A 25977-nucleotide genomic window follows, 5' to 3' on the forward strand; every position below is an offset into this window, starting at 1 on the left:
TAAAAAGTGTGTTGGATTTTTTTTAACCTTTTGTGACACACAACAGAGCTGTGAAATCAGTGAATTAAATAGTTCCAGTCCCCTGGGCACACATGAGCAATAGCATAAAAATGGACAGCACCCATTATAACATTACTGTTATGGAGCAGATGGACAGCTTCGGTTTCAGCCTTTTGTCCTTACTTCAGAATGGGGCAGAACTGGGAAACGACTGTAAATTTTCTCAAAAGAGATGAATAGGAAAGCTGTTAACTTTTTTCTTATTAAAAAAAGAAACCTGGAAAAATTCCAAATTACACATTTTGCAGCTCTTTGACTGCAATTCTTTAGCTTTTGCTGCAAAACATCTGTAGGTGGTTAAGCATTTCCCACCCTCATTCCCCAAAATGGAATATCTCATTCCTGGCAAGACATCCAATGCCCGTGAAGACATATGTTTACCAAACCAGTTCACTGCCATATGTGTGCCACAGTTTCTTCAGAGCATGATGTGTGTGAGTTCACTGGCTTAGCATAAGAGACTCCAGAAAGGAGAAAGAAGCAGGAAACAGATTGAGAAAGTAAAAGATGGGAGAGAGTAAGGGAGAGAAAGAAGAGAAAGGGGAAGGAAAAGAGAATTATTTTTCATTGTGCTTTTAAAACTTAATTTCTATTGTAGTGAATGGTGATGAGAACATTTTCAGTCATATCAGAGCAGTTTTTCTACTACTGGGTAATTTCTGAAGATATCAAGTGTCAAAATAACAAGGGTACCAAATAGATGAACCTTTAGACTTGGGGTATTTTGTATCTGGTCATCTTCAAGTTTACTTCTATGATGATAAAATTTCTATGATAAAATTATCAAATGAAACATTAATAACCATTTGAACTTAAATTTAATTTTGGACTTAGAAAAAGTTAGCATATTTTGAAAAAGTCCAAAATAGAACCTCAAATACAATATAATCTTGTTAGACCCAGTGAGTAATTCTAACCACCAAAGGGGGTGGTTACTTACATAGTATTTAGATTCACTGAGATAACTTTAAATTTTAAGATAATTCTGTAGAATAATAAGCTTACCCTTTCAACAAGCAAAAACAAAAACCAGGTGGAAAGAAGAAAATGTGTACTTTATTTTTCAAAAGTTTCTGTTATGCATATTCATTAAAATATTCTAATAAAAACCTAATATATCAATAGTGCAAACTGTTGGTAGTAAAGAACTTCTAAATGTTAAGACACAAATACATTGATAGTCCCCTGGAGTAGAACACACTTTCATTTAAAAGAATTTTACATTAGAGAAATAATTTGGAGCATTCAAAAAAGACAAAAGTATACAAGTCTGGATACAAAATTGCTATTGCTAATTATTCAGTCTTGACACAGGCAAATCACATTATCTGTATTATAAAAAAAATCTAAGAGAATTTGCAAAGTTTTCTCTATTCTAATTTTTCTACCATTTGGTACTATTATGGTCAATGGGTAGACAGAAGTAGAGGCTTGAAATAATAGAAATGTGTCACCACAAGCAACTGTTATGTGTTCCCATAAAGTTTAACTTTCGAAAAGCTTTTGCTATTTTATAAGACTTAGCTTCTTACTTTGTTAAAAAAAATGTAATGTTTATTTTTGAGAGAGAGAGAGACAGAGAGAGAGAGACAGAGGGCAAGTGGGGAAGGAGCAGAGTGAGAGGGGGACACAGAATTTGAAACAGGCTCCAGGTTCTGAGCTGTCACAACGAAGCCCGACGCGGGGCTTGAACCCATGAACCGCGAGATCATGACCTGAGCCAAAGTTGGACAGTCAACAGACATAGCCACTCAGGTGCCCCTTAGCTTCTTACTTTTAATCTCATATTGCAGTTGGGGAAAAAATGAAAGGAAAGAGAAAGAAAGAAAGAAAGAAAGAAAGAAAGAAAGAAAGAAAGAAAGAAAGAAAGAAAGAAAGGGAGGGAGGGAGGGAGGAAGGAAGGAAGGAAGGAAGGAAGGAAGGAAGGAGAAAGAAAGAAAGAAAGAAAGAAAGAAAGAAAGAAAGAAAGAAAGAAAGAAAGAAAGAAAGAAAGAAAAAGAAAAGAAGGAAGGAAGGAAGGAGGGAGGAAGGAAATAAAATTAGCACTGTTCTGCTATGTTGCTGTGTTGTCATGGATACATAAGCATGGAACATGACTACGACCAGTAAGTAAACAAGATTCTCAAAGAGCACTTGGTAGGACATACTAACCTTGTAGTATTATTGGCCGCAGAGAACTTTAAATAAGCAAATGGTTTGTGGCTTTAAAATGACACATATCAGTGGAAGGAAAGAAGCTAGACTAATATCCACTTTCTGTATGTGCTCATTCAATAATTTTTAGAGTAATTTAAAATTGCATAATGCCCTTTTTTCTTTACTTTCATATTACATATCAATTATTCTTGTATCGTGAACATTGTCGTTAGAATGATCAGCTTCTGTTTTCTATGGCTATCATAGTACTTTACAAGTACTAATTTTTATAATGGGAATAAAACATGTTCTTTATGCTTATAGGGGTCTTTCAAGCAGGTATTAGGAAGACTACATTTAACATCACAGCCTTTAATGATTTTTCATTTTTGTGTTTATTTGTTATTTCCTTGAAAGCAAAGTTTACTACGCATTCAGACTAAAAAGTTAAAGTTTCACTGTAACAATGAAAACAGAGTGCTTGATTATAACAAATCAGTGTCTTATAAGGATGAGGGGATGGCGATTAAAACCTTTACGTTTGTATTTCAAAAGAGAGGAAAAATACATGAATTATTTAGAATGGATGGCTTAGTTCTATGTATTAAACTTAGCAGGAATAAAAGTTTGTCCCAAAATTAATTTTGCCAACTTGAATGTGATGGAAAAAATTCTGATAATCGAGATAGCTTAAACTGTAAACATTTTTACCACAGACTAATGGGTTATTAGGTCTGTGTGCATCCTGTGAAAAAAACCTTGCACACATTGTTTTTGGGGCAAGTTTCTCCTCTATGTAGTTACAGAAAGATCCCAAAGCAGGACATTTTACACATTCCACTGGGCTTTTTTAGTTTTTTGTTTGAATGAATGTATCAACAATTTGAAAAGTTGCCCAAAAAACTCAACCAGTGAGTTTTGCAAACTTTGTTTCAAATATGCATAAAGCCATGCAGATTAGGAAAAGAATAACTGTATTCCATTACAGAGAAGAATGGAAGCTGGTATATTATATTCAAAGAGTCTGAGTATTGTACAATTTTATAAATTATCCTACTCTAATTCTCACAGTGAAGAATAATTAATCAGGGGGGTGGAAGGAGGGAATGGGGTTAGTACCTTAACAAAGGTAAAAACCTCGCTGAAATGCATATGTGCAAATGTAAAGATTCTGCAATAAACCTTAGTCTACAAAAATGGCATGTGAAAATACAGATTTGTTTCTCATCATTCCAAATAGATCTTCTCAATTTAATCTGTGAAAGATTGTTACACTGCGGGCCTCCATGAGAACTACCGCAGTTCCTTGAGGGGACCGTCTTATTTCTATTTCCCAGATCCGTGTTTTCTCCTTTCTCAACTATTTTAAGAATTGTAAGTAAGCAGGGCTCTAAAATTCAAGTTCAGTGTGCACAGAGTTAATTTAAATTTGATAACAAATGGCTCTGCTTTTGAAATGAATGTAGCCTGGCAACTTCAACTGGGAACCCTTCAGAGGGCCTCAATTATGTATGCAGCTTCTTTGAGAAATAGTTTCACACCTCTGACCCAAGGACCACTATGTTGTTGCCATGAAATAAAACTGTACGTAGGCATTGTTTCATTTCTGTACCCGCTATACACTGCCAGACTCCACTCCCTTCCCCCACCCTGCGCGTGCATGTACACACACACACACACACACACACACACACACACCACACCACACCACAATCTCTCTCTCTCAAATTCCTTTATTGTCATTCTGCTCTATTTTTTCTAGTAGAGTGAATGCATCAATATAATTATCGTAAGCATAATGGCCCCTGATTACTTTTTTTTGTTATAAAAATAATCTGATTCTAACTGCCAAACTGTTCCAGTCAAAATCAGGAGTGGGAAACCTAGGATAAGTAAAGGGTTAAACCACCCACACCATTCCATTTTTTTTTTCAAAATGGCTGCTTTGTCTGTGTGCATACACCAATAGCAAATGTCCTTCTGTTATTGTACAGCCAATTTGATGTGTCAAGTATTCATATGCTAATAACGGTACAGTTTCTCACTTTTTCACAGATAAATGGTAAAGATTGTTACAGACAGTGAAACACAAGAATAAACAGCTTTTATTTCAGACGCGATAAATTACTTTCCATTCAAATAACATGCGACACACGCTGCTGACCATTTTGTTTCTATTCACTGTTAGTTTGCCTTCTGGGTGTGTTTTTTTTAGAATAGTTTGAAAATATTTAACAGATATGGACAGAGTTGTTACTAAAGACTTGATTGCATTAATTTGCCTTGTAGTCATTTCAATCCCTTGAAGTTCATTTTTATGCTCGGTTATTACAGGGGGAGAAAGTTTGTTGGAAAATCTGACACTGTTTCCCTAACATGGTACAATCAAGTCTTTTTAAAGCTTGGTAATGATAGTATCTGAAGAATGGAGATCTTCCTTTCCAGGTTAGCAGAAATGTCATTTAGTAAATAAAATCCCTTGCTAAGAATATCACCTAAAAACAGGCAGTTGAAGGAAATGGAGGTTATTCTGTCAGAACAAAGTGGAATCATTTTGGTTTTCTGAGACATAAATATGTCCTTCACAAAAGGCTGAGTAGGTTAAATATATATGATTAAACCATACTGGTATATTGTTAGGACAGACAAATTAATGCAAAAACGGGGGCAAAGGGTGTTGAGTAACAGATAATTAGCCAGTCCTCAGAGGAAAAATTTTAAAAGAATGTACTCATGGACTTGCATGCATTGATGACAGAGTTGTAAATCAAAAGAAATATTTCTGATTCACTTTTCATCAATTTAACAAAAATACGCTTTTATACTCGAGTCGTAATACTTCCTTTTAGGAAAGAAAACTTAGAAACAAACTGATGATTTTTCTAACTACTTCTTCCATTCAATTTCCTGTGTCAAGATCATTTGCCTGAGTGTTACACATGACCACCATGTAGCTTATATCTGGTCCTCTGTAACCGTTACCTATGCATGGTTTAGTGGCTACTTTTCATGGGAAGGCATACAAAATAAAAAATAAAGACAAAAACGTAGCTGGACTCACTAGGCTGAAAGATCACGGCTTTTTAAAAGTAGGTCACACAAAAGTGTTTTTTTTTCCGAATCACTCAAAATTAAATGCACGCACGTACATGCGTGCACGCACACTCAAAGATATCCAGCCACAATCAAATGAGAGAATTTTCAGAAGTACAGGCCTTGATCATGTAATAGTCTGCCTTGAAACATTAAGAATTCCGAAGGTAACTATGACATCAGGTCAATGAGGCTGCAGCTCCCTAATAGCGTAATCAGCAGATTGCAAATTTTTACATAATTCTAGCACAAAAGCTAGCCATTTAAAGGCAGTACTATAATCTCAGACCTTTCCTCTGAACTCCAAAATACCAGAGATGACGATTATATCATATCAATGAGGAATAATGAACACCGAGTGACCACTTTTATATCAAACATGGACAATCAAGGGGTTTTCTACTACAGGTCTATACAAGGAAGCTAATAAAACTTATTCCCCTCTCTTCCCCTCTGATGCCATCATTAAACTTATGAACTAATAGGGCCACTTTCAATATTTATTTTAAGTCTTTTCTTTTATATATGTTAACATTGTTTTGCTACAAGAAGAGTAGTTAATGGCAGATGAGATACTACTAATTTTTACTTTACGGAACACCCATCAAAAAGTGACTGTAAGCCAATTTACCAAAATCGAAACAAAGTAGGACACCAGTAACTATTTCAAGAATTAATTGAAAATGTGATATATGCCACATAAGCTGCATTACTCAGATTGTGTTATTAATTTAAATGTTTCTTAACTAATTAGAGACTAAATGGAGAACTTTTTCCTCATTGTTTCTTTTCTTCTCCCATCTAGTCTCTCTTTATCTATGTAAATACAATTAGGTGTCACAGCTCTTTCTCGTCTATATTTTCTCCCTGTCTTGTCTTAATTCTTGTCTTTAGTGTAATTAGCACCTTGGACACAAGCACAGGAATACACAACAGGAGTTTACTTTCTTAGCCGATTTCCATATTGTTTCCATCACTGCACCCTCAAACGCTATTTTCATTTGTTTTGGGAGCTGCCTTTTTAAGTACAGAGATTTAAATCACCAACTCCAATTTTATATAGTGGACACGTGGTTACTAAGGACTAGTATGGAAGGTGTCAGCTGCATGTAATATTTGCTCTTTCATAATATACTCCTGCATTTAAACTCCAGGCAAACTGATCTGCGTTCAGATAGTGAGTGGCATTCCACCCTTACTCACAATGGGTTCATTATAACTGAGGTTTCAATTAAAAACAAACACAACAGAGTGCCAAAATTCGAGGGGCTGCTAATGGGCCAGAGGAAACAGGCTTTTTTCTTCTTGTCTCAGAAGGTACAGGTTTTAGGCGTATATTATAAAACATTCTGCAATTCACCCTGGCTGCCTGATTTTGAGAGAAGAACTGTAATTTTCTTTTTCAAAAGTATGAGAATTGTGTTGTGAGTTTTTGGGTTTACCTGTAGACAACTTTTCTCACTCATTTCTACTCTCTGCCACAAGTTTTCAGCCTGTCACTTAAAAGGAAAAGTATTATATAGGCAGGGGGAGCAAAAACATGAAGGCATGGTTGAGTGTCACACAAAATCACTGAGCTTCTCAGTTCCATGAGTAAAATTATGTTCAAGGACTGAGGATACTCTCTGCCTGGAATTGCCCACATCGGCAGCTGCCAGCTGAAGGAAACAGGGTAACATGCTTACTTGTCTTTCTTGTAATCAAATCAACCACGCGGGGTTTCATGATACTTTGGCACAAATGACATTCTACAAAAATACATTATCTGTACTCGTGTGGCCTCAGATACATATTTCTTGGGTGTCTGTAGATGTAGTAGTGTTTTGGAGCATGGTACCAGGTTAGATCATTATTACACACAAAAAGGCAAATGGGGACTGAAGGCAACAATTGACATAAATCGGGTGGAAAAAAAAAAAAACCATCACACCTGACCTTAAATATCTGTATATTTTAAGCAAGAGACTTATTTCACCTTCATCTAGAAGCTGATTTAATTTTGGATTTTTTTTTCTCCACAGGCTCTATGTTACTAAAATATTGTAAATTTAGAGATGTGTGATTATAAATTGTGTCTCAAATAAACAAACTGCAGTGTGAATTTAAGTCCATGACTATTAGGATAAGAAAACATTTCCATTAAAACCAAATCTGCAAATGTCACATGAAGTGAAGAATTGAGGCATTATCTTTCTAACGCAAACTCTGCAATGACTCCTGAAATAGGCAGTTGGGGCCCAAGTGATCTAGATCATTGTCTTAACTATTCACTTTATTTGTATAGATCCATTCTGGCCAACTGTATCTAAACAGATTCACCGGTGGTGTAAAGTTCATTAAACAGGGTGAACTTCACACACAAGCATGTCCCTCAAGCTTTCAGACTGAGATTTTCTGCATCTGTTTTTGGAGTCGCAAAATCCCTACCAGGAGAGATTCCCTCATAGGCATAAGCAGCAAGAGATCAGGTTCCTATGACCAGTGTTTGCCATATATAAAATTGATGACTTTGGTGGTTTGGGCTATAAAATGAAAGTCACTTTTTTTCTTCTACTCAGTCAGGGGAGTGACGAGTACTGGTGAGTCAACAACAAAGGAGAGCAGGGCTAGTGAACAGAGAGTAGGGGCCTTCTCTGATGGCTCCCACACTGATGCTCCACCCTGGATAGCTCATTAGGGTACTCAGCAGCATACAAAGAGTCTTTTAAATAAAGCTTCCTTGTTCCAAAAGAGTGTATTCATCACCTCATGCATATCCAGGAAGGGAAGGCTTTTTCCCTGGACTCTGAATGAAATAACCTGTAATCATTTGTACGGAGATGTTGCTAAACGTATTTGTAAGCTCAAAGAAGTCCTCATTCATTGGAACAGGAACAACCCCAGAAGAAATGGATTTTCCCAAGGGTACCACTTTTTTTTTTTTTTTTTTTTTTTGTGTTAGTACCTTTGTAACCTATTGGACTGAGGACACTGTGGGAACAGTCTAGAGAGACTTTGCCCTTTACACAGAGAGAAGGAATCTAAAGGACAGGAGCCTTGTGACAAAAAAAAGAAAGAAAGAATGAAAGAAAGAAAAGGACAAAAGTGACTCATGGCCATCCAATGGAGCAGGCACCTAACTAAGCAATAATTACATCTTTTCCATGATTCAGTCACAGACTCGATTTTGGCACAGAGTGTTAGTGTGTGAAATTGAAAGTTACTCTAAATAGAAGGGAAGCCCAGGAACACAAGGTAGCATTCGTGACTTGGATTATGTTAAAGGCAACATGGCACTTTGAGTTAGATGAACTAGATTCATTTATGTCTTGGCCATGGCAGGCTGTGCTGCTTTCCTCTTTTAGGCTTGAAGTTAAAAAGCTATAGGATTAGTCTTACCTGCCAGAAAGAACAATGGGCTAAAGTGACACAAGCCAGGAGAGCTTTCTCAAATAAATGATGCCGTGCTTAATTTACAATAGCTTGAAAATAACAGTAATTATTACAGGTGGAGAAGGAGACATTCTACAGCACGGTGCTGAAAAGTTGCAAACCTTCCGGGACTGGCAAAAACTCCTGCAGAGGTTCTCAAGTTCAAGTGCACGTAAAGGACTCAAATCATGCGAGTGATCTCGCATGGGTGCAATCTCCAGTGATCAAGAACGTACTTTAGAAAAATCGTTCCATTAATTTAATTTGGGACTGGATTTAGCAACTTCTTTTGGCTGCTCCAATACACAGTGATGTTACGAATCAACTCCTGTTTTTTCATCGTTGAGGCCAGTAGCACGTAAGAGTGCTTGAGGAGAATCAGAATGCAGATACATACTTTATATGTCATTTTTAGATTGAAAACTTACAATATTCTTGTTAAAAATAATTGTTTAGGGCAGTATTGATCAATTGTCTTCATTTTTGGATAAGCTCCAAAGCAATTCTAATGGAAGAGCGAGGCATTCTCTGCAGCGTCCTCCTGCTGCCTGGGCCTCAAGGGCGCTGCTGTTGCAGAAATTTCACCTGCCCACCCTACCTGCACGTCTTTACTTCCAGGAAGGAGAGTTTTGCACTTGAGCAGATGCTTTACATTAGCAGCTGGACAAGTTATTGGCTAATATTTATCAACGTTCTTATACCAACTCAGCACACATACTCTTGAGGCAATGTGAAGCACGACAGAATGAAACATTCAGTTGTTATCTTGCAATTTACATTTTGCCGTAATTAGAAAGGAGACATCAGTGAAGACTCTAGATGTAACACTAATTCTAAATTTCAGTTAAATGTTCAGTTTTCGATATCAAGGAAACTATAATTAATCTTTAAAACATGTTGCTGCCTGAATACTGGGAAGACTGGGAGAATAAATTCAGTGCTAATAAATTAAATATGTTTGGACAACACACGTGTATATGTAGTTATAGCTGCAAGTAAATGTACATGTTGAAATAGATACATAGAGAGTAGAGATATAGTATTTTGTTATGTTAACTTTAAATATAGATTCTATTTCAATTATATATCTTAAAGTCTGTCCACGTATGTAAAAAGGAAGAAAATCAGCAACCACTCATTTATTTTTATTTGGGAAATAAATCCTTACTGAGTTCCTAAAACTTGGATTAGTTGCTACTCGTTGTGGATGTTTGTATGAGTGTGGATAAGAAATCCTATTCTCACTTAATGCCTGAACAACTGAAAAGTATTAGGTTTTACACGTCCAAATTTTTATTCTAACATTGTTAATGGGATAACAATAATACTAGAAACTGTAAATGTGAGCTGCTAATGAAGAATGCACATAACTTTAAACACTCATAATATTATTTTTTTATCTTTTTAAAAGTTTATTTATTTACTTTGAGAGAGAGCATGCGCAAGGGAGGGGCAGAGACAGAGGGAGACAAAGTCCCAAGCACTGACAGTGCAGAGCCAGATGCAACGCTCCAACCCACAAACCGTGAGATCATAACCTGAGCCAAAACCAAGAGTCTGACGCTTAACCAACTGAGCCGCCCAGGCTCCTGTGAACAATCATAACTTCAAAGAATCATATGACTTTGAGAGCACAAATAAATTTCTCTTGGACTTCTTTCCTAGCTCAGTGACAAAAAAAGGTAAGAAGGGGTTTTTTTTTTGTTTTGTTTTGTTCTTTTAAGAAATTCAATAGGCACAAAAGAACTGCCTCTTGTCCAGTAGCTTTTGGATGTCTGAAAGGGGAACACAGCTAACGATAGGAAATATTTTCCTCAGTGACTTAAGAACCCACCTGGAGGAGGCACTGAGAGGAAGTGAGGAAGACTAATGGAGATGACTGTGGGAGCTCAATATGTAAATGACTTGTGTAAAGCTGAAGGGAAAAAGGAACCCATATTCTCAATTGCCTTGCACCACACAAACACATGGCCCCAAAATCTTCTCACATAACTTTCTAAGGTGGATACCATGAGAAAGAGATACCACAGGAGCATAGGGGGATAAAGCCCCAAACCCAAAGCTCCATTTTTGCAGGGAAGAAGAAATCCTGATCCCTTAAACTGACAAAACAGCTGGAAACAGCTGAATGTTTTTTTTTTATGTTTTTAATGTAGACAATTGTCTGCAGTTGTGTTTTTATTAAAATCAACTCCAAGACTGGCAAAGGTATTTTAAACACTAAAATCCTAAAATTCTTTTGGGTTGTGTTCACTCATTTTCCGAATCAATCATAAAACTTTTAAATACAAAGCTAAATTTAAACCCAGATGATGAAAATAATGGAAATATCCTTCCGAGACTGGAAGTACATATACTTCGGAAGCTAGCTACCTCTTATTAATAATACATTCAAATATAGGAAGTATTATAACATGCAAAGTCTTCCAACTAAAAGAGCTTTCCCGGAGGTATCTAATTTAGAGACAGTGTTGTTAACAATGTTGACATTTAGGTGGCCATAGCTAAAGCATTGCAAAGAACATTCCATTACAATAAATGTGAAAACCGACAACTTTTCTTGGTGTTCAACTTAACAGAGTATAAGTGTGTTGGTTGACGTGTGAAGGTTGAAATAACTAGAAATGACTTTCATAACTAGAAAGTTTACCTGGTAATTTGAACAAAAGGGGCTCTTAGAGAAAAGCTTTCAATACAAGGGGACTACAATATCAAGGGGAAATTTATGGCATACCAAGTCTATTTCCCTGAGCTTCATATCTGAAACTGAAAGGGCGGGCCTGCGCCGGCAGGCTCCATTTTGTTCTGTGTCCTTCACCTAGACCATGCCTCCTCCCTTTGAGTGACCTCCCGCTCACCCATTCAAGCTTCCTGATCAAAACACGACCAGCGACCTGCGTGGCGGGACTCTGACCCTTCCCCAGCCAATCGGCCGAGGCCACGCCCCTTCCCCAGCCAATCGGCTGCCCCTAGACCCCTATAAAACCTTTGACCCTTCCCCAGCCAATCGGCCGAGGCCACGCCCCTTCCCCAGCCAATCGGCTGCCCCTAGACCCCTATAAAACCTTTGTGCTTTTGAAACTCTCTCTCTCTCTCCCTGGTATCTCACCGCTGCGTGGGTGCAGGTAGGGGACTGAGCTCGAGCTAGCTCGAATAAAGGCTCTTTTGCTTTTGCATCGGATTCGGCTCCCTGGTGGTCTTTGGGGATCACGAATTCTGGGCATAACAAAACCAGGGTTAGCTGTACAAGCCCATGCTTTCTCCTTCACAGAACTAGTCCACTTTTGCGACTCCAGCCCTAGTCTGTTATAAGACTATTATAATTTGATGCTCCATGAGATTAGACACGATTCTATACCGGAGTGGATCACATCATCCACAATGCCTTTACCCACTCGAGCCGCCACCCTCAAAGAAATTCCAAACTTTCTCCCCTGACAAACTTATATTCCTGTTGCATCACCTGATAAGTACAGGTTTTAATATTCTGTAGTAACTCGCTTCTTGACCTTTAATCCATGATTGTCATCATACTCAGGTTATACCCAAATTATTGACATTCCTCGAAGCTCTTCTCTTTCTCCACTCTATTCAGCTCTAGAAGCCACTGACAAGTTAATCCCCCAGAAATTCACTTTTAGTTGGTAATTCTTCAGCTAAAAATCCTAAGTGTCTATTCATTGTCTCTTAAGCCTGGGAAACACGGACTCCCACAAGCAACTTATTTCCTGTTTCTTCTCATCACCATTGCCTGACTACAACTTCCAAGGCCCAAGTCTCTGAACATGCCAGGCCATTCCCAGCTCTCCTTTTTTACACAGCCCACTACCCACCCGCCACCCTTTCCTACCCTCTTTGCTTTAATATCCCACCAGACTACATTCCTTTATGTATATTTTGCTGACAACGTTAGTCTCGTCTGTCTTTTATCTTACTTCATATATAAGTGTCATCAGGGCAGGGACCTTGCAATTCAGAAATTACCTGTGGGGCTTCATCCACTGGAATTAATCAATATTTCTAATTTGTTAATTTCATTACAGGAAAACATTTTACACTGTTATGATTTCAAAAAGCAGTGAGACCTTAAAAAGTAATGTAAAATGGCACTTTACCAATTAAATCATTATTTAACCTAGAGTAGAGCTGACTGATTAAAGGAAACTTTTAAAAATAAAAATAGGGGTGCCTGGGTGGCTCAGTCGGTTAGGCGGCGGACTTCGGCTCAGGTCATGATCTCGGGGTCCGTGAGTTGGAGCCCCGCGTCTGGCTCTGTGCTGACAGCTCAGAGCCTGGAGCCTGTTTCAGATTCTGTCTCTGCCTCTCTCTGACTCTCCCTCGTTCATGCTCTGTCTCTCTCTGTCTCAAAAATAAATAAACGTTAAAATAATTTTTTTAAATAAAAATAAAATCATAATGTTAATAATAATTAGCAGATAGATATATTTGGTTTGCTAGAAACTTAAATATTCACAAAAAAGTTTTAAATTTTTATATATTTAAGAGAGAGAGCGAGAAAGAGAGAACACGTGACCACAGGGTGGGGGGAAGGGGCAGAGAGGGTGCGAGAGAGAATCCCAGGCAGGCTCTACATATTCAGGGCTCAAACCCATGAACCGGGAGATCATGGCCTGAGCTGAAACCAAGAGTTGGACGATTAACTGACTGAGCCACCCAGTGTGCCCCTTACAAATAAGTTTTAGATATTGAATCATAAGGTATAATATTCAACAACTCCATGATCTGATTAAATTTGGAAGTTAAGCATACACTTCATAGGAGAAATTACTATTCATCAGAAATTATGTTTAGATTATATTTTAATTTTAAAGATTTTAGTGATAATAATGATACTATATTTAATAATTTTAATAAAATTTTAGTGATAAAAATTAACATTTTTATAACAGACTTCTAAAAAACTCACTTTGAAATACATTATTTAAATTGGCCTTCATAACAACATTTTAAGAGGGTAAAGAATGGAATTCCCATTTTATTTTATTTATTTTTTTAATGTTTATTTATTTTTGAGAGACAGAGAGAGACAGAGCACAAGTGGGGAAGGAGCAGAGAGAGGGAGACGCAGAATCTGAAGCAGGCTCCAGGCTCTGAGATGTCAGCACAGAGCCGGATGTGGGGCTTGAACTCATGGACCGCGAGATCATGACCTGAGCCAAAGTCGGCGCTTAACCGACGGAGCCACCCAGGCGCCCCGGAATTCCCATTTTAGAGATGAAAAAACTAAAATCAAAGAACCACATATATCCATAAGCTAATTTGATTCTCAACATTGAAGGCTTACTGTTCCTGTTTTTTTATTGTAGAGAAGAAACAACTGAGCTTGTGAGAAGTTAATTTATGTGTCCATAGCCACTACATTGCAAAGTAGCACATTTGTGATTTATAAATCCCAGTCTGTCTAATTCCAAAGTCTCTGTCTTTCCATAGTTCTCCCAACATGTACCATGCTATAGCACAAAGAACACATACCATGACTGGGAATAAAAATATTTTTTATTGAGTATCTACTTAATATATCAGACTTTGTCATTTATCTTGATAATCCTTACAAGTAGTTTTATTTAGAGTATGAGTTTTTAGTGGCATTTGATGTATGTCAGGCATTACATTAGCAGATGGGGATAAAAGTTTGAGAATACAGATGACAAAACACAGGACAATCCCACCTACTAATAGGTGGGAGACAGGATTTGAAACTGTATCTATAAGAATCCAGAGATTCACACAAAATTTTCCTTCTAACTTTAATCATTGCCAAAAGAAAATACAAAATCTGTATCTATTTGTATAACTTTACTGAAATTTTCTCACAAGTATAATTTTCATGATTTTTTTTTTGCATGAGATGATTATAAATTATGAGCCTATAAAGCTTTGATTCTCCATTAAATACTATGTTGGGAATGTAATAATTGGATTCTCTTTCCTCCGTTGACTATTCCAGGACCAGCTAGCTATTCTGGTGTTGAAAATTATTCTTTGTTAGCTAAACTTTTTTGCATACAACTTCAATTATGTTATCATTTGAAGTTATTATGATTTAACCACACTGGATTTTATATTACTATATTGGTAAGAAACATCATTCTGTATGCAAAATGTTTGAGTTACAAAGCACAATATGTGAAGAAGAAAAACACTTTTTTTTGACATTTGCCACTTTCCTGGCACCCAGTTCAAATATGAGAAGGTCAAATTATGTTGGAGTGCCTCTAACTCCAGTGAAGTATATTTTATGAAAGCAATCTCCATGGCTGGATCATAATGTATATATATTTCCTAAATAACCAGAAAATAGTTGTATTTAGTTGAAAAGAATGCAGACAAAAGAGAAAAAAAATCTTGAATTGTAATCCTGATTCTATTAAAAACTTGCTGTATGACCTTAAGCAAAAAAACTCTGAACCTCAGTTTCCTTTTTTTTAATAAGATAATGGTGGCATTAACTTCTACCTATGTAAAAATGTGAGGTGTCCATCTTAAAAATAAACATTAATAGGCGCCTGTGTCTCAGTCCGTTGAGCATCTGACTCTTGATTTCGGCTCAGGTCATGATCTCACGGTTATGAGATGGAGCCCCACTGACATTGCAGAGCCTGCTTGGGATTGTCCTCTCTCTCTCTCTCTCTGTCTCTCTTTCTCTTTCTCTCTCTCTCTCTCTCTCTCCCCCCAACTCTCCCCACCCTTACTCTTCCCCCACCCCACCCCCGGCTCACACATGCACGTACACTAGTGCTCTCTCTCTCTTTCAAAATAAATAAATAAACTTAAAAAAACCCTTAATACTAAGAAATCTACTGTGCCACTTTAGAAAAGAGCACCATATACCAGTTCAGTTTATATTAGTCTTCCAGATAAGTTAGACACAGCTGAGGAGCTAAAGAAGCTAAGAAGAAGCCAAAGCAGAAAACCTTGTTTCCAGATATTTCTATACTTCATTAAACGATCATGGGCAGGTTATTTAGATTCTCTCTGTCCAGGTGTGTCCTTCTGAGGTGTAGAAAGCTGTGAGAATCTCTTTCCCTATTTTTCCTTTTGTTGTTGTTGTTGTTTAATTCTCCCAACCCTGGAAAAATGAACTATCTTGAAAAGCTCCAAATAGTCTCATCAGTAATTTTACAATCATTAAAATCATATAAAATCTTTCTCCCTTCCTTCCTTCCTTCCCTATTTTGTTTGTTGTTGTTGTTGTTTTACAGTTCAGTGGCTATAAAGCTTTGGTCTAGAGTAAACAAAATCAATTCAACTCAGTGAGAAATTTTAAAAGTCAAATTGGCCATCTTATATTGTATAGACTTCCTGACCCATTAATTTGCTGACTTATGTGTGAGGTTTGCATTTATTTCCTTATTTTATCCTACTTTTCTAAAGCCAGACCTTCCACTTATAGCAGATGCCTGTGTTACTTCCGCCCTCAGTCTTGACCATTTCTGCGTATGTTGGCCTGACTGACAACTGCCAGCATCTCTTTACCTAAGGGCTTTCCTGGCCAGTAAGACCTATTCTTCCTTTGCTTGTAGCAGATTGGAAATGCCTAAGAGTTCATGGCACCCCTGAGTACCCTCATCTGGGGCTATAAAAACACCTGAGTCCCCTCTGAGGCATGGGTTTTGTTTTGTGTTCGAGGCATAGGTTCTATATGTTTCCGAGTTCTCTAACAGATTAAGCCCCAGTTGCCCACACACTTTCTTGAATGCCTTCTTTTTCCCTGCCCCACCTTCCCACTTTTTTAAGGTATTTTCTTGGACTTGCCAAATAAACTATTTAAACATGAATCTCTGTTTCAGGGTCATTCTCAGGGGACCCAAACTATGCAGGGCCAGCTTATAAGAGCTGGTTTATGGGTTATGGGTTGGTTTATATCCCAGTTCTGCCTCCAAAATATGTTTAAGTGTTAATTCCTAGTATCTCAGAATGTGACTTGATTTGGAAATAGTAATGCTGCAGATGTAATTAGTTAAGATGAGGTTATCAGAATGGACTCCAATCCAAGATGACTGTGAGCTATAAGAAGAGACGTGGAGGGAGAGACACACACAGAGAAGGCCATGGTCCGAGTGTTGCACCTGCAAGTAATGGAGCACCAAGGGTGGAGCACGACCAGAAACTAGAACGAGGCAGGGAAGGGCTCTACCTAGAGCTTCAGAGACAGCATAGCCCTCCTGACACCTTGGTTTCTGGCTTCTTTTTTTTTTATTTTAATTTTTTAATGTTTATTTATTTTTGAGAGAGAGAGTCAGAGAGACAGAGCTTGAGCAGGGGAGGGGCAGAGAGAGGGAGGCACAGATCTGAAGCAGGCTCCGGGCTCTGAGCTGTCAGCACAGAGCCCGACGCAGAATCGCGAGGTCATGATCATGACCTGAGCCGAAGTCGGATGCTTAACCAGGCCACCCAGGCAGCCCTTGGTTTCTGGCTTCCAGCCTCCAGAGGTATAAGAGAATAATTTTCTGTTGTTCAAGCCACCCTGTTTGTGGTGCTTTGTTACAGCAGGAAACTAAAATAAGCTATAATACTTATTCCAGGTGTTTCCCAAAGACCATCTCAACTGCTTGTTTATTTTCTCAATTAGGGGTGCCTTCTTTTTATCTCCCTGGTACTCCAAATCCCTGGCTTTATATTTTGGCTTCAATGCCTACCTCTGTTTCTCCCTTAGTTTAGGGACATATTCATTACTATTCTTGATTCACAGACCTCGATCTCCTATTTAATTTTTAGCCTTGCAGGATACTTTGAATTAGATTTACCAAACTTTCATATCTATCCGAATCTCCCAGCAGGCTGTTTAAAACACAGATCATTGGACCCCCCCACCGCCGACGTGCTGATTCAGTAGGTCTACTTAGTGTTTAGAATTTGCTTTTCTAGCAAATTCAAGTTCCCAGATGCTGCAGGTCTGGAACTACACTGAGAACCTGATTTTAGGGAGTTGTCAGAACTTCCCATTCTAAACCACCATTGCTGGCTCTCTCTCTCACTCCTCCAGACAGTGATAGGCTGTACCCACCCCCATTTTCCAACATCTGCAGAGGTTAAGTCTCATCCAAAAATATGAAGATCTCAAAGTTTTGTAGTGCCAGAGGTCATCAGGAGCTCTTCAGTATGACTCACTGCCTTGCTATATATCTTAAACATTGCAGCCAGACTCAAATTTCTAAAGCACAAATATGATTGGATAAATCCTCTGCTTATTTTTTCCAGGTTGAAATTTAAACTCCTTAGCATGATAGAAAAGATCTATGGAAATCTAATACTTGCCTAACCCTCCAGCCTCATCCTCCTTCTCTGTCCTATGGTGGGGGTAGTGTGGACACCGGGGAAACATTTATTGGGCACATAGTATAATCTAGCTTATACTAGCTGCATTATACGTGTTATCACATACAGTCATAGCACAAACCTACAAGGAAGAAATTATTTCCAATTTACAGATGAGAGGAAATTGTCAGCCAAATAACTGACTGAACACAGTCACTCTGCCTCTGACCATCCAAGACTTGTTTCAAATTCAAGTCTAAGTGATTCCTAAACCCTTTCCATTCTGTGGCCTCCTCCCTTGGGGTGACCAAACATCCTAGTTTACCTGGGACAGTGCCTGTTTGTTCCTGTTGTCCCAGAGCAATTATGAAAAGCACCCCCATTTCACTCTCAGAAGTATCATCCTGGTTTTGTGGGTGAATTATATGGTTCTTCTGGCCATACTCTAAATCTACCATGTTATCAGCTGTTTCTGGAATGCACTATACGCATGATTCCATTTCCTGCTGTGTGCTATTCCTTCTGCCTAAAATATCCTTTCCCCCCCTTGTCTCCTAGAAAAATGACGTCCAGTGCTCAGGACTCTACTCTTCTTCATTGTCTCTGGGATGTCTCTTCACTCCTCTAGCCGCAGGCAAGGCGTTTGATACACTCCTCTGTGCTGCTCACACCCCATGTTTATTGTTATTTTATTCTAGTTTTTTGAGTACTTGTCAGTCTTCTCTATCAGTCTATAAATTTCTTAATGTTTGGGCTTTACCTTAATTATATCTGTATATCCACAGTGCCTAAAATCTCCCATGGCCCAGCAGGTATTTCTTAAATATTTGTTGAATGGCTGGATAAATGAAATAACATTTGAAAACTCCAGCCATCTGCAGAAATTATTATAAAAAGCAGAAATAACTCCTCTTTCAAAAGGAGCAGGTTTACACTCTGATTTACTTTACCTGGAGGCTGCTTAATTTCTGAGCAATTGTTTAGACAGCCTCTGATCTGGCATCAGAATTCCTACCCAGGCTGTCTTATTTCTATCATGTGCCTCAAACTCCATTTCAGTATTTTCCTGTCCTCTCTCACCCTGGTTAGGAATCAGTCTGTCTAGGTTAGAACTTTCGCTCCACTATTTCCTAGCCAGACTAGGAGAAAACCTCTTCAGTTTCTTTCCCAAGAGGAAAGGTACCTTGGTGTGAGTGGGTGCCACCTAAGAGGGAGAAGGAAGAAGGTCATTTAGAATTCCTGAGAAGATGTACCAGATTTGTGTCCAATATACTGATTCTCTAGGCTCCAATGTAAAGCCTGGAGTGGTGCTCTCTGCAGCAAAACTCATGATCAGTAGGTTATTCTCTAGTATTCTTTAGTCTTCTACTCTAGCTGAATGAATTATGTGCTTGTTAAGAAACAGTTGTGTTGTTTCCTAATATTTTCTACCATTAATACTTGTTATTAAAGTTAAACAATTTCATTAAATACCACATATACTGATGAACAAGAGTGTGAAAATGACAGATATTCATATGAAAACTAAGGAGAGTGTTTTAGAAAGACTTGATAAAGGTAAGTCTCTGTAAAAAGTGCCGTCAAAGTAGGCTTATATTTTTAAGTGTCTGTTTTTTTTTTTTAATTGAAGTATAGTTGACATACAATGTTATATTAGTTTCAGGTGTAAAACACAGTGATTTGACAATTCTATACATTGCATAATTCTCACAATGATAGGTGTAGTTACCATCTGTCACCACACAATGTTATTACAATATTATTACCTATGTTTTCTATGCTGTATTTTCATCCTCATGACTTATTTATTTTATAACTGGAAGTTTGTACCTCATAATCCCCTTTACCTAAACCCTAAAGGAGAGAGACAAGTGCAAAATGTTTGCAAGGGGTCAATGTAAAAAGCCAGGAGAGTATTCACTCAGAATGCATCTCCCGGGTCCTTACCTCTTTGTTCCAGGGAAAATCACATACAAAGCATGATCTACGTGGTAATGAGCGAAAGACAGCATGGAACTCAGGTTGACAAATTCATATTCAAAGGAAAGCTGTTGGTTAACAACAACAAAAATATTTATTATTTTATACACACCTACTTATTATAAACTAAAACTAATTAGAATTACATATGCAGTATGTTTAAGATTCTTTGTTTTAACCACCTTTTTTGATTTACCAACTATAATCAGAGGGTCTTGATTATGCTGTAGTAACAAACAACTCTCAGGTCTCCGTGAAAAATGGAACAAACTTTATTTCTTGCTCACCCTAAGTCTGCAGGTCCTGGAAACCTGTCTTCCATGGATGACTGTCTGAAGCATTTACTCTATGAAACATGCACCCTCCTAGGTCAACACAAAAAAAAAGGAAGAGAAAACATAAAGAGTAATGAACAGGCTCTTTAATGCCACCCACAAGTGGTACACTTCTCTTCTGCACATTAGCCAAAGCAAGACACATGACTGCACCTAACTTCAAGGAGGTAGAAAAACATAATGATTTCATGTGCCAGAAGGGGACGAGAGTTGGAAAGACTGTGGAGTAGCAGTGATGTCCACCACACCTACCTGCTATTGTACCTAGCATATAAAATAGGAGTGCTTCTGCTTGATTAAGTGAAGGATTTTGAGACAAAGAGATCGGTTTTTCTTTAAATAATTAAAATAAATATTTAAAATTGATAGCTTAGTGATTATATTTTCAAGGCTATACTTTATTTCTGAGAACTCATAACCAATTAAAGTAATTCTAGAGAAGACTTTTAAATAATACTTAAGTCATGAGCCCCCAAAGTTTCATTCAGTCCACATAATTTATTCTTTCATCAAAATGTAAAATATATTCCCCAATCCTGCATTCTAGTTTTTTATCTAAAAAGTAAAGAATATTAATACATTAGAAACCTCATGCCAAAAAAATCCATATATTATCAGTTGACTGCAAATATGGTGTAATCTTTAAAAGGCCTAAGACACAGAAAATTCAATTTAAAAATATTTTGAATTTCAAAATGATTACAAAATCACCCAATAATAATCCTTAACATTTTTTCTTTTCTTCTTCTTCCTGGGCTTCTCCCTCTCCTCCTTTTTTTAAATTCCATTTTTATTTCATATTTATAGCTATATTTTCAATGTCAACTTTTGGGGCAGATGCATTTAGTAGATACTGTATTTTGTTTTTTCATTTTAAAATACAACATATCAATGAAATACATCTACTTTTTTAACAATATACAGTGTTATATTAGTTTCAGGTGTACATTATAGTAATTCAACAATTCTATACATTACTCAGGGCTCATCATGATAAGTATATTCTTTCCCCCCCCCAAATCAATACAGCTTTCATTGCATCTTTTATTTTTTATTTTTTTTAACGTTTATTTTTGAGACAGAGAGAGACAGAGCATGAACGGGGGAGGGTCAGAGAGAGGGAGACACAGAATCTGAAACAGGCTCCAGGCTCTGAGCTGTCAGCACAGAGCCCGACGTGGGGCTGGAACTCACGGACCACGAGATCATGACCTGAGCCAAAGTCAGCCGCCTAACCGACTGAGCCACCCAGGCGCCCCTCATTGCATCTTTTAAATATCACTAAGTCTTGGGGCAGCTGGGTGGCTCAGTTAAGCGTCTCTCAGTTTTGGCTCAAGTCACGATCTCACGGTTTTGTGAGCTCGAATCCCGCATGTGGCCCTGCACTGGCAGCATGGAGCCTGCTTGGGATCCTCTCTTACCCTCTCTCTCTGCTCCTCCCCCACTTGCACAGTCTCTGTCTCTCTCAAATTAAATAAGTAAACTTAAAAAAAATGTTATCACAAGGCAATCAAAAAGAATGATATCTTGCTATTTGCAAATACGTGGATGGAACTGGAGGGTATTATGCTAAGTGAAATTAGTCAGAGAAAGACACAAATCATATGACTTCACTCATATGAAGACTTTGAGACAAAACAGATGAACATAAGGGAAGGGAAACAAAAATAATATAAAACAGGGAGGGGGACAAAACAGAAGAGACTCATAAATATGGAGAACAAACTGAGGGTTGCTGGAGGGGTTGTGGGAGGGGGAATGGGCTAAATGGTTAAGGGGCATTAAGGAATCTACTCCGGAAATCATTGTTTCACTATATGCTAATTAATTTGGATGTAAATTTAAAAAAAATTAAAAATAAAATTAAAAAAAGGAAAAAACATAGATATCATCCCCAAATTTTCTGATATCCTTGTTTTTTTTTTTTAATTTTTTTTTCAACATTTATTTATTTTTGGGACAGAGAGAGACAGAGTATGAACGGGGGAGGGGCAGAGAGAGAGGGAGACACAGAATCGGAAACAGGCTCCAGGCTCTGAGCCATCAGCCCAGAGCCTGACGCGGGGCTCGAACTCACGGACCACGAGATCGTGACCTGGCTGAAGTCGGACGCTTAACCGACTGCGCCACCCAGGCGCCCCTGATATCCTTGTTTTTAACTGTTGTGACTTTGTGAATCGAAGCAGCTGAGTTTGATACAAGTTCAATGTCATTTCCTTCAAGAATTAACTCTTCTTTTTGGGCCTGAGATACTGAACGAGCAATACCTGGTTTCATCTGAACCCTGTGGATGTATTTTTCACCCAAGAAATTTCAAATTTCAATGAGAGAACCATTCTCCTGAATAACAGCATTGATGGGGGAAGTGACATACACAGACCTCATCTTGTAATGGAAACCTAGTGTAACACCCTTCATCATGTTCTGTGCATGACTATAGATAGTGCAAACAACAATAGCCAATTCTTTTCTATTTCCCCACCATTTGTCAACTTGGAGCCTTCTCTTTTTCTTTCCAAGAACACCGAGCTCTACAATGATGTGACTGAAGTCCCTTCACAGGGTTCCTCTAGGACCCTTTACAAAACAGTGGGTCCCTTAAGAGTGATGTCAGCATTTTCTGGAATGTCAATCGTTTGATTGATGAGAATGGTCTTCATTCTCTCAGATGCTGCCAAAACAGTAAGTGTATTCTTAATCTCCTTCACCTATTTCACCCATCCTTCCACCCGCCTCGTTCTTGTAACCATCAGTTTGTTCTCTGCAGTTGAGTTTGTTTCTTGATTTATCTCTCTCTCTTTTTCCCTTTGATCTTTTGTTTGGCTTCTTATATTCCATGTATTGAGTGAAATCATATTTGTCTTTCCCTGACATTTCACTCAGCATTATACTCACTAACTCCATGCATGTGGTTGCAAATAGCAAGATTTCATTTTTTTATGGCTGAATAATATTCCATTGTGTGTGTATCTATATATCTATCTATATCTATATCTATGTCTATGTCTATGTCTATGTCTATGTCTATGTCTATGTCTATATCTATATCTTCTTTATCCATTCATCTGTCGATGGACATTGGGTTGCTTCCATAATTTGGCTATTTTAAATAATGCTGCAATGAACATAAGGGTGCATGTATCCTTTAGAATCAGTGCTTTTGTATTCTTTGGGTAAATACCCAGAGTGGGATTATTGGACTGTAGAGTAGTTCTATTTTTAATTTTCTGAGGAACTGCCATACTGTTTTTCCACAGAGGCTGCACCAGTTTGCATTCCAACTAACAGTGCATGAGGGTTCCTTTTTCTCCACATCCTTGCCAGTACTTGTTACTTGTGTTTTTTTATTTTAGCTATTCTGACAGGTGTGAGGTGATATCTCATTGTGGTTTTGATGTGCATTTTCCTGATGATGAGTGCTGTTGAGATCTTTTCATGTGTCTGTTGGCCATCTGGATGGCTTCTTTGGAGAAGAATCTGTTCATGTCTTCTGCTGATTTTTTTTTGGATTATTTTTTGGGTGTTGAGTTTTGTAAGTTCTTTTTAAATTTTTGATATTAACCCTTTATCAGATATATCATTTGCAAATATCTTCTCCCATTCAGTAGTTTGTCTTTTAGTTTTGTTGTCTTTTGTTGTTTCCTTTGCTGTACAGAAGCCTTTTATTTTGATGTAGTCCCAATAATTTACTTTTGCTTTCATTTCCCTTGCTTCAGGAGACATATCTAGAAAAATGTTGCTATGGCTGATATCCGAGAAATTACTGCCTGTGCTCTCTTCTAGGATTTTTATGGTTTCACATCTTACATTTAGGTCTTTAATCCATTTTGACCATTATTTGTGTATGGTGAAATAAAGTGGTCCAGTTTCATTCTTCTGCATGTAGCTGTCCAGTTTTCTCAACACCATTTGTTGAAGAGACTGCTTTTTTCTCATTGCATATTCTTGTCTCTTTTGTTGAAGATTAATTTATCTGATAATTGTGGTTTGTTTCCAGTTTTTCTTTTTTTTTATTTTTTTAATGTTTATTTATTTTTGAGACAGAGCATGAATGGGGGAGGGTCAGAGAGAGGGAGACACAGAATCTGAAACAGGCTCGAGGCTCTGAGCTGTCAGCACAGAGCCCAACGTGGGGCTCAAACTCACGGACTGCGAGATCATGACCTGAGCCAAAGTCGGCCGCTTAACCAGCTAGGCCACCCAGGCACCCCTGTTTCTGGTTTTTCTATCCTGTTTTATTGATCCATGTGTCTATTTTTGTGCCAGTACCACACTGTTTTGATTACTACAGCCTTGTAGTATAACTTGAAATCTCGAATTGTGATGCCTCCAACTTTATTTTTCTTAAAAAAATTTTTTTAAATGTTTTATTTATTTTTGAGACAGAGAGAGACAGAGCATGAGCAGGGGAGAGGCAGAGAGAGAGTGAGACACAGAATCCGAAGCGGGCTCCAGGCTCTGAGCTGTCAGCACAGAGCCCGATGCGGGGCTCAAACCCACAAACCACGAGATCATGACCTGAGCAGAAGTTGGACGCTTAACTGACTGAGCCACCCAGGCGCCCCCAACTTTATTTTTTGTTATCAAGATTGTTTTGACTCTTCAGGGTTTTTTGTCATCCCATACAAATTTTAGGATTTTTTTTTTTTTTTTTTTTAGTTCTAGGAAAAATGTTGCTGGTATTTTGATAGGAATTGCATTAAATCTGTAGGTTGCTTTGAGTAATACTACCATTTTAACAATATTTGTTCTTCCAATCCATGGGCATGGAATATCTTTCTATGTGTTTGTGTCATCTTCAATTTCTTTCATCAAGGTGTTTTATTATTTTCTGTGCAATTGTAAATGGGATTGCTTTCTTAATTTCGTTTTTTTTGCATCATTATTAGTGAATAGAAATGCAACAGATTTCTGTACACTAATTTTGTATCCTGGACTTTATTAAATTCATTTATCAGTTCTAGTAGTTTTTGGTGAAATCTTTAGGGTTCTCAATATATCATATGTCATCTGAAAGTAGTGAAAGTTTTACTTCTTCCTTACTAACTTGGATGCCTTTTATTCCTTTTTTCATTCTGATTGCTGTGGCTAGGACTTCCAGTACTATGTTGAATAAAAGTGGTGAGAGAGGACACTCTTGTCTTGTTCCTGATCTTAGGGGGAAAGCTCTGTTTTTCACCATTGAGTATGATATTAGCTGTGGGTTTTTCATATACGGCCTTTATTATGTTGAAGTATGTTCCCTTTAAACCCACTTTGTTGAGGGTTTTTATCATGAATGGATGTTGTATTGTGTCAAATAATTTTTCTGTATCTATAGAAATGATCACATGCCTTTCTCTTATTGATGTGATGTATTACATTCATTGATTTCCAAATATTGAGACATACTTGCATCCCAAGAATAAATCCCACTTGACCATGGTAAATGATTTTTTAAATTTTATTTGAGAGAGAGAGAGAAAGAGCAAACATGAGCAGGAGAGAGGGAAAGAGGGAGGAAGGGAGAGAATCTTAAGCAGGCTCCACACTCAGCATGGAGCCCAAAGGAGGTTTGATCCCATAACCCTGGGATTATGACCTGAAATGAAATCATGAGTCAGATGCTTAACTGACTGAGTCATCCAGGTATCCCTAATCGTGGCGAATAATTTTTTTAAATGTATTGTTGGGTTTGGTTTGC

General features: G+C 37.8%; 1 pseudogene; it reads right to left on the reverse strand.

Moving 5' to 3' along the window:
* The window catches only part of LOC123580623, a 57932-nt pseudogene extending 34907 nt beyond the window's left edge, over positions 1–23025 (reverse strand).
* Positions 23026–25977: the final 2952 nt, after the last annotated feature.

Source organism: Leopardus geoffroyi, chromosome A1 (assembly GCF_018350155.1).
Source record: "Leopardus geoffroyi isolate Oge1 chromosome A1, O.geoffroyi_Oge1_pat1.0, whole genome shotgun sequence".
NCBI lineage: Eukaryota > Metazoa > Chordata > Mammalia > Carnivora > Felidae > Leopardus > Leopardus geoffroyi.